Below are 7,847 nucleotides of genomic sequence, written 5' to 3'. Positions count from 1 at the left end.
TGACATTTATTTTACAATTCATTCTCTGAGACGTGTTAGGTAATGAATTGTCATGTTAGAAACACTATAAAATGGAAACCAGATGATGTTGCCAAGAAGCTGATACTTTTCAATACTCGCTGGAGTGTGTTCTTTAAGGAGCACTAGCCCTGTATAACGTATTTAGTGTTTTTGAGAATTTTTTTAGCACTTCGAACAATGAGTACAGTATGTTAATAAATTGTCAAGTTCTAAACACTCTAAAATGGAAGCCAGACATTGTTGCAACGAAGCTGATACTTTTTATTACTCGCAGAAGTGTGTTCTTTAAGGAGCACTAGTCCTGTATAACGTACGTAGTGTTTTTGACATTTTTTTAACACTTCGTTCTTTGAGATGTGTGAGGTAATGAATCGTCATGTTAGAAACACTATAAAATGGAAACCAGATGATGTTGCCATGAAGCTGATACTTTGCATTACTCGCAGGAGTGTGTTCTTTAAGGAGCACTAGTCCTGTATAACGTACGTAGAGTTATTTACATTTTTTTAACACTTCATTCTCTGAGATGTGTAAGGTAATGAATCGTCATGTTCGAAACACTATAAAAAGAATACCAGATGATGTTGCCACGAAGCTGAAACTTTGTATTACTCGCATAAGTTTGTTCTTTAAGGAGCACTAGTCCTGTATAACGTACGTAGTGTTTTTCACAATTTTTTTACCACTTCATTCTCTGAGACGTGTGAGGTAATGAATCGTCATGTTAGAAACACTATAAAATGGAAACCAGATGATGTTGCCACGAAGCTGATACTTTACAATACTCGCTGGAGTGTGTTCTTTATGAAGCACTAGTTCTGTATAACGTACGTAGTGTTTTTGAGAATTTTTTAGAACTTCGAACAATGAGTACAGTATGTTAATAAATTGTCAGGTTCTAAACACTATAAAATGGAAACCAGACGATGTTGCCACGAAGCTAATACTTTGTATTACTCGCAGGAGTGTGTTCTTTAAGGAGCACTAGTCCTGTATAACGTACGTAGTGTTTTTGACATTTTTTTAACACTTCGTTCTCTGAGATGTGTGAGGTAATGAAACGTCATGTTAGAAACACTATAAAATGGAAACCAGATGATGTTGCCATGAAGCTGATACTTTGCATTACTCGCAGGAGTGTTTTCTTTAAGGAGCACTAGTCCTGTATAACGTAGGTAGTGTTTTTTACATTTTTTAACACTTCGTTCTCTGAGATGTGTGAGGTAATGAATCTTCATGTTAGAAACACTTTAAAATGGAAACCAGATGATGTTGCCACGAAGCTGATACTTTGTATTACTCTAAGGAGTGTGTTCTTTAAGGAGCACTAGTCCTGTATAACGTACGTAGTGTTTTTGACATTTTTTTATTACACTTCATTCTCTGAGATGTGTGAGGTAATGAATCGTCAAGTTCTAAACACTATAAAATGGAAACCAGATGATCTTGCCACGAAGCTGATACTATGTATTACTCGCAGGAGTGTGTTCTTTAAGGAGCACTAGTCCTGTATAACGTACGTAGTGTTTTTGACATTTTTTCAACACTTCGAACAATGAGTATTGTATGGTTATTAATGTTAAGTTCGAAACACTATTAAATGGAAACCAGATGATGTTGCCACAAAGTTGATACTTTAAGTTACTCGCAGGAGTGTGTTCTTTAAGGAGCACTAGTCCTGTATAAAGTACGTAGTGTTTTTGACATTTTTTTAACACTTCGAACAATGAGTAGTGTATTGTTATAAATGGTAAGTTTGAAACACTATTAAATGGAAACCAGACGATGTTGCCACGAAGCTGATACTTTGATATACTCGCAGGTGTATGTTCTTTAAGGAGCACTAGTCTTGTATAATGTACGTAGTGTTTTTGACATTTTTTTAACACTTTGTCCTCTGAGATGTGTATGGTTATAAATGGTCAAGTTCGAAACACTATAAAATGGAAACCAGACGATGTTGCCACGAATCTGATACTTTGCATTACTCGCTGGAGTGTGTTCTTTAAGGAGCACTAATCCTGTATAACATAAGTAGTGTTTTTTACAATTTTTTAACACTTTGTTTTCTGAGATGTGTAATGTAATGAATCGTCATGTTTGAAACACTATAAAATGGATACCAGATGATGTTGCTACGAAGATGATACTTTGCATTACTCGCAGGAGTGTGTTCTTTAAGGAGCACTAGTCCTGTATAACGTACGTAGTGTTTTTGGCATTCGTTTAGCATTTCGAACTCTGAGATGTATATGGTTATAAAATGGTCAAGTTCGAAACACTATAAAATGGAAACCAGACGATGTTGCCACGAAGCTGATACTTTGCATTACTCGCTGGAGTGTATTCTTTAAGGAGCACTAGTCCTGTATAACATAAGTAGTGTTTTTTACAATTTTTTAACACTTTGTTCTCTGAGATGTGTAAGGTAATGAATCGTCATGTTTGAAACACTATAAAATGGATACCAGATGATGTTGCTACGAAGATGATACTTTGCATTACTTGCAGGAGTGTGTTCTTTAAGGAGCACTAGTCCTGTATAACATACGTAGTGTTTTTGGCATTCGTTTAGCATTTCGAACTCTGAGATGTATATGGTTATAAATGGTCAAGTTCGAAACACTATAAAATGGAAACCAGACGATGTTGCCACGAATCTGATACTTTGCATTACTCGCTGGAGTGTGTTCTTTAAGGAGCACTAGTCCTGTATAACATAAGTAGTGTTTTTTACAATTTTTTAACACTTTGTTCTCTGAGATGTGTAAGGTAATGAATCGTCAAGTTTGAAACACTATAAAATGGATACCAGATGATGTTGCTACGAAGATGATACTTTGCATTACTTGCAGGAGTGTGTTCTTTAAGGAGCACTAGTCCTGTATAACATACGTAGTGTTTTTGGCATTCGTTTAGCATTTCGAACTCTGAGATGTATATGGTTATAAATGGTCATGTTCGAAACACTATAAAATGAAAACGAGACGATGTTGCCACGAAGCTGATACTTTGCATTACTCGCTGGAGTGTGTTCTTTAAGGTGGACTAGTCCTGTATAACGTACGTCGTGTTTTTGACATTTTTTTTTACAATTCATTCTCTGAGACGTGTTAGGTAATGAATCGTCATGTTAGAAACACTATAAAATGGAAACCAGATGATGTTGCCAAGAAGCTGATACTTTGCAATACTCGCTGGAGTGTGTTCTTTGAGGAGCACTAGTCCTGTATAACGTATTTAGTGTTTTTTAAAAATTTTTTAGCACTTCGAACAATGAGTACAGTATGTTAATAAATTGTCAAGTTCTAAACACTCTAAAATGGAAACCAGAGATTGTTGCCACGAAGCTGATACTTTTTATTACTCGCAGGAGTGTGTTCTTTAAGGAGCACTAGTCCTGTATAACGTACGTAGTGTTTTTGACATTTTTTTACACTTCGTTCTCTGAGATGTGTGAGGTAATGAAACGTCATGTTAGAAACACTATAAAATGGAAACCAGATGATGTTGCCATGAAGCTGATACTTTGCATTACTCGCAGAAGTGTGTTCTTTAAGGAGCACAAGTCCTGTATAACGTACGTAGAGTTATTTACATTTTTTTAACACTTCATTCTCTGAGATGTGTAAGGTAAAGAATCGTCATGTTCGAAACACTATAAAAAGAATACCAGATGATGTTGCCACGAAGCTGATACTTTGTATTACTCGCATTAGTTTGTTCTTTAAGGAGCACTAGTCCTGTAAACGTACGTAGTGTTTTTCACATTTTTATTTTTTACCACTTCATTCTCTGAGATGTGTGAGGTAATGAATCGTCATGTTAGAAACACTATAAAATGGAAAGCAGATGCTGTTGCCACGAAGCTGATACTTTACAATACTCGCTGGAGTGTGTTCTTTAAGAAGCACTAGTTCTGTATAACATACGTAGTGTTTTTGAGAATTTTTTAGCACTTCGAACAATGAGTACAGTATGTTAATAAATTGACAAGTTCTAAACACTATAAAATGGAAACCAGACGATGTTGCCACGAAGCTGATACTATGTATTACTCGCAGGAGTGTGTTCTTTAAGGAGCACTAGTCCTGTAAAACGTACGTAGTGTTTTTGACATTTTTTTAACACTTCGTTCTTTGAGATGTGTATGGTTATAAATGGTAAGTTCGAAACATTATAAAATGAAAACCAGACGATTTTGCCACGAAGCTGATACTTTGCATTACTCGCAGGAGTGTGTTCTTTAAGGAGCACTAGTCCTGTATAACGTACGTAGTGTTTTTGACATTTTTTCAACACTTCGAACAATGAGTAGTGTATGGTTATAAATGGTAAGTTCGAAACACTATTAAATGGAAACCAGACGATGTTGCCACGAAGCTGATACTTTGAATTACTCGCAGGAGTGTGTTCTTCAAGGCGCACTAGTCCTGTATAACGTACGTAGTGTTTTTGACATTTTTTAACACTTCGTTCTCTGAGATGTGTGAGGTAATGAATCGTCATGTAAGAAACACTATAAAATGGATACCAGATGATGTTGCCATGAAGCTGATACTTTGCATTACTCGCAGGAGTGTGTTCTTAAAGGATCACTAGTCCTGTATAACGTACGTAGTGTTTTTTACATTTTTTTAACACTTCGTTCTCTGAGATGTGTATGGTTATAAATGGTAAGTTTGAAACATTATAAAATGAAAACGAGACGATGTTGCCACGAAGCTGATACTTTGCATTACACGCTGGAGTGTGTTCTTTAAGGTGCACTATTCCTGTATAACGTACGTAGTGTTTTTGGCATTCGTTTAGCATTTCGAACTCTGAGATGTATATGGTTATAAATGGTCAAGTTCGAAACACTATAAAATGGAAACCAGACGATGTTGCCATGAAGCTGATACTTTACATTACTCGCTGGAGTGTGTTCTTTAAGGAGCACTAGTCCTGTATAACATAAGTAGTGTTTTTTACAATTTTTTAACACTTTGTTCTCTGAGATGTGTAAGGTAATGAATCGTCATGTTTGAAACACTATAAAATGGATACCAGATGATGTTGCTACGAAGATGATACTTTGCATTACTTGCAGGAGTGTGTTCTTTAAGGAGCACTAATCCTGTATAACATACGTAGTGTTTTTGGCATTCGTTTAGCATTTCGAACTCTGAGATGTATATGGTTATAAATGGTCAAGTTCGAAACACTATAAAATGGAAACCAGACGATGTTGCCACGAATCTGATATTTGCATTACTCGCTGGAGTGTGTTCTTTAAGGAGCACTAGTCCTGTATAACATAAGTAGTGTTTTTTACAATTTGTTAAAACTTTGTTCTCTGAGATGTGTAAGGTAATGAATCGTCATGTTTGAAACACTATAAAATGGATACCAGATGATGTTGCTACGAAGATGATACTTTGCATTACTCGCAGGAGTGTGTTCTTTAAGGAGCACTAGTCCTGTATAACGTACGTAGTGTTTTTGGCATTCGTTTAGCATTTCGAACTCTGAGATGTATATGGTTATAAATGGTCATGTTCGAAACACTATAAAATGAAAACGAGACGATGTTGCCACGAAGCTGATACTTTGCATTACTCGCTGGAGTGTGTTCTTTAAGAAGTACTAGTTCTGTATAACGTACGTAGTGTTTTTGAAAATTTTTTAGCACTTCGAACAATGAGTACAGTATGTTAATAAATTGACAAGTTCTAAACACTATAAAATGAAAACTAGACGATGTTGCCACGCAGCTAATACTTTGTATTACTCGCAGGAGTGTGTTCTTTAAGGAGCACTTGTCCTGTATAACGTATTTAGTGTTTTTAAGAATTTTTTTTAGCACTTCGAACAATGAGTACAGTATGTTAATAAATTGTCAAGTTCTAAACACTCTAAAATGGAAACCAGACATTTTTGCCACGAAGCTGATACTTTTTATTACTCGCTGGAGTGTGTTCTTTAAGGAGCACTAGTCCTGTATAACGTACGTAGTGTTTTTGACATTTTTTTAACACTTCGTTCTCTGAGATGTGTGAGTTAATGAAACGTCATGTTAGAAACACTATAAAATGGAAACCAGATGATGTTGCCATGAAGCTGATACTTTGCATTACTCGCAGGAGTGTGTTCTTTAAGGAGCACAAGTCCTGTATAACGTACGTAGAGTTATTTACATTTTTTTAACACTTCATTCTCTGAGATGTGTAAGGTAAAGAATCGTCATGTTCGAAACACTATAAAAAGAATACCAGAAGATGTTGCCACGAAGCTGATACTTTGAATTACTCGCATGAGTTTGTTATTTAAGGAGCACTAGTCCTGTATAACGTACGTAGTGTTTTTCACATTTTTTTTTACCACTTCATTCTCTGAGACGTGTGAGGTAATGAATCGTCATGTTAGAAACACTATAAAATGGAAAGCAGATGATGTTGCCACGAAGCTGATACTTTACAATACTCGCTGGAGTGTGTTCTTTAAGAAGTACTAGTTCTGTATAACGTACGTAGTGTTTTTAAAAAATTTTTAGCACTTCGAACAATGAGTACAGTATGTTAATAAATTGTCAAGTTCTAAACACTATAAAATGAAAACTAGACGATGTTGCCACGCAGCTAATACTTTGTATTACTCGCAGGAGTGTGTTCTTTAAGGAGCACTTGTCCTGAATAACGTACGTAGTGTTTTTGACATTTTTTTAACACTTCGTTCTTTGAGATGTGTATGGTTATAAATGGTAAGTTCAAAACATTATAAAATGAAAACCAGACGATTTTGCCACGAAGCTGATACTTTGCATTACTCGCAGGAGTGTGTTCTTTAAGGTGCACTAGTCCTGTATACCGTACGTAGTGTTTTTGACATTTTTTTAACACTTCGTTCTCTAAAATTGTGTGAGGTAATGAATCGTCATGTTAAAAACACTATAAAATGGAAACCAGATGATGTTGCCATGAAGCTGATACTTTGCATTACTCGCAGGAGTGTTTTCTTTAAGGAGCACTAGTCCTGTATAACTTAGGTAGTGTTTTTTACATTTTTTAACACTTCGTTCTCTGGGATGTGTGAGGTAATGAATCTTCATGTTAGAAACACTTTAAAATGGATACCAGATGATGTTGCCACAAAGCTTATACTTTGTATTACTCGCATGAGTTTGTTTTTTAAGTAGCACTAGTCCTGTATAACGTACGTAGTGTTTTTTACATTTTTTTAACACTTCATTCTCTGAGATGTGTTAGGTAAAGAATCGTCATGTTAGAAACACTATAAAATGGAAACCAGATAATGTTGCCGCGAAGCTGATACTTTGTATGACTCTAAGGAGTGTGTTCTTTAAGGAGCACTAGTCCTGTATAACGTACGTAGTGTTTTTGACATTTTTTCAACACTTCGAACAATGAGTAGTGTATGGTTATTAATGTTAAGTTCGAAACACTATTAAATGGAAACCAGATGATATTGCTACGAAGCTGATACTTTGCATTACTCGCAGGAGTGTGTTCTTTAAGGAGCACTAGTCCTGTATAATGTACGTAGTGTTCTTTTACATTTTTTTAACACTTCGTTCTTTGAGATGTGTATGGTTATAAATGGTAAGTTCGAAACATTATAAAATGAAAACCAGACGATTTTGCCACGAAGCTGATACTTTGCATTACTCGCAGGAGTGTGTTCTTTAAGGTGCACTAGTCCTGTATAACGTACGTAGTGTTTTTGACATTTTTTTAACACTTCGTTCTCTAAAATGTGTGAGGTAATGAATCGTCATGTTAAAAACACTATAAAATGGAAACCAGATAATGTTGCCATGAAGCTGA

The sequence above is a fragment of the Bacillus rossius genome, chromosome 2 (assembly GCF_032445375.1).
Source record: "Bacillus rossius redtenbacheri isolate Brsri chromosome 2, Brsri_v3, whole genome shotgun sequence".
NCBI lineage: Eukaryota > Metazoa > Arthropoda > Insecta > Phasmatodea > Bacillidae > Bacillus > Bacillus rossius.
The sequence above is the reverse complement of the archived record's forward strand: the minus strand, read 5'-3'. Positions refer to the sequence as shown.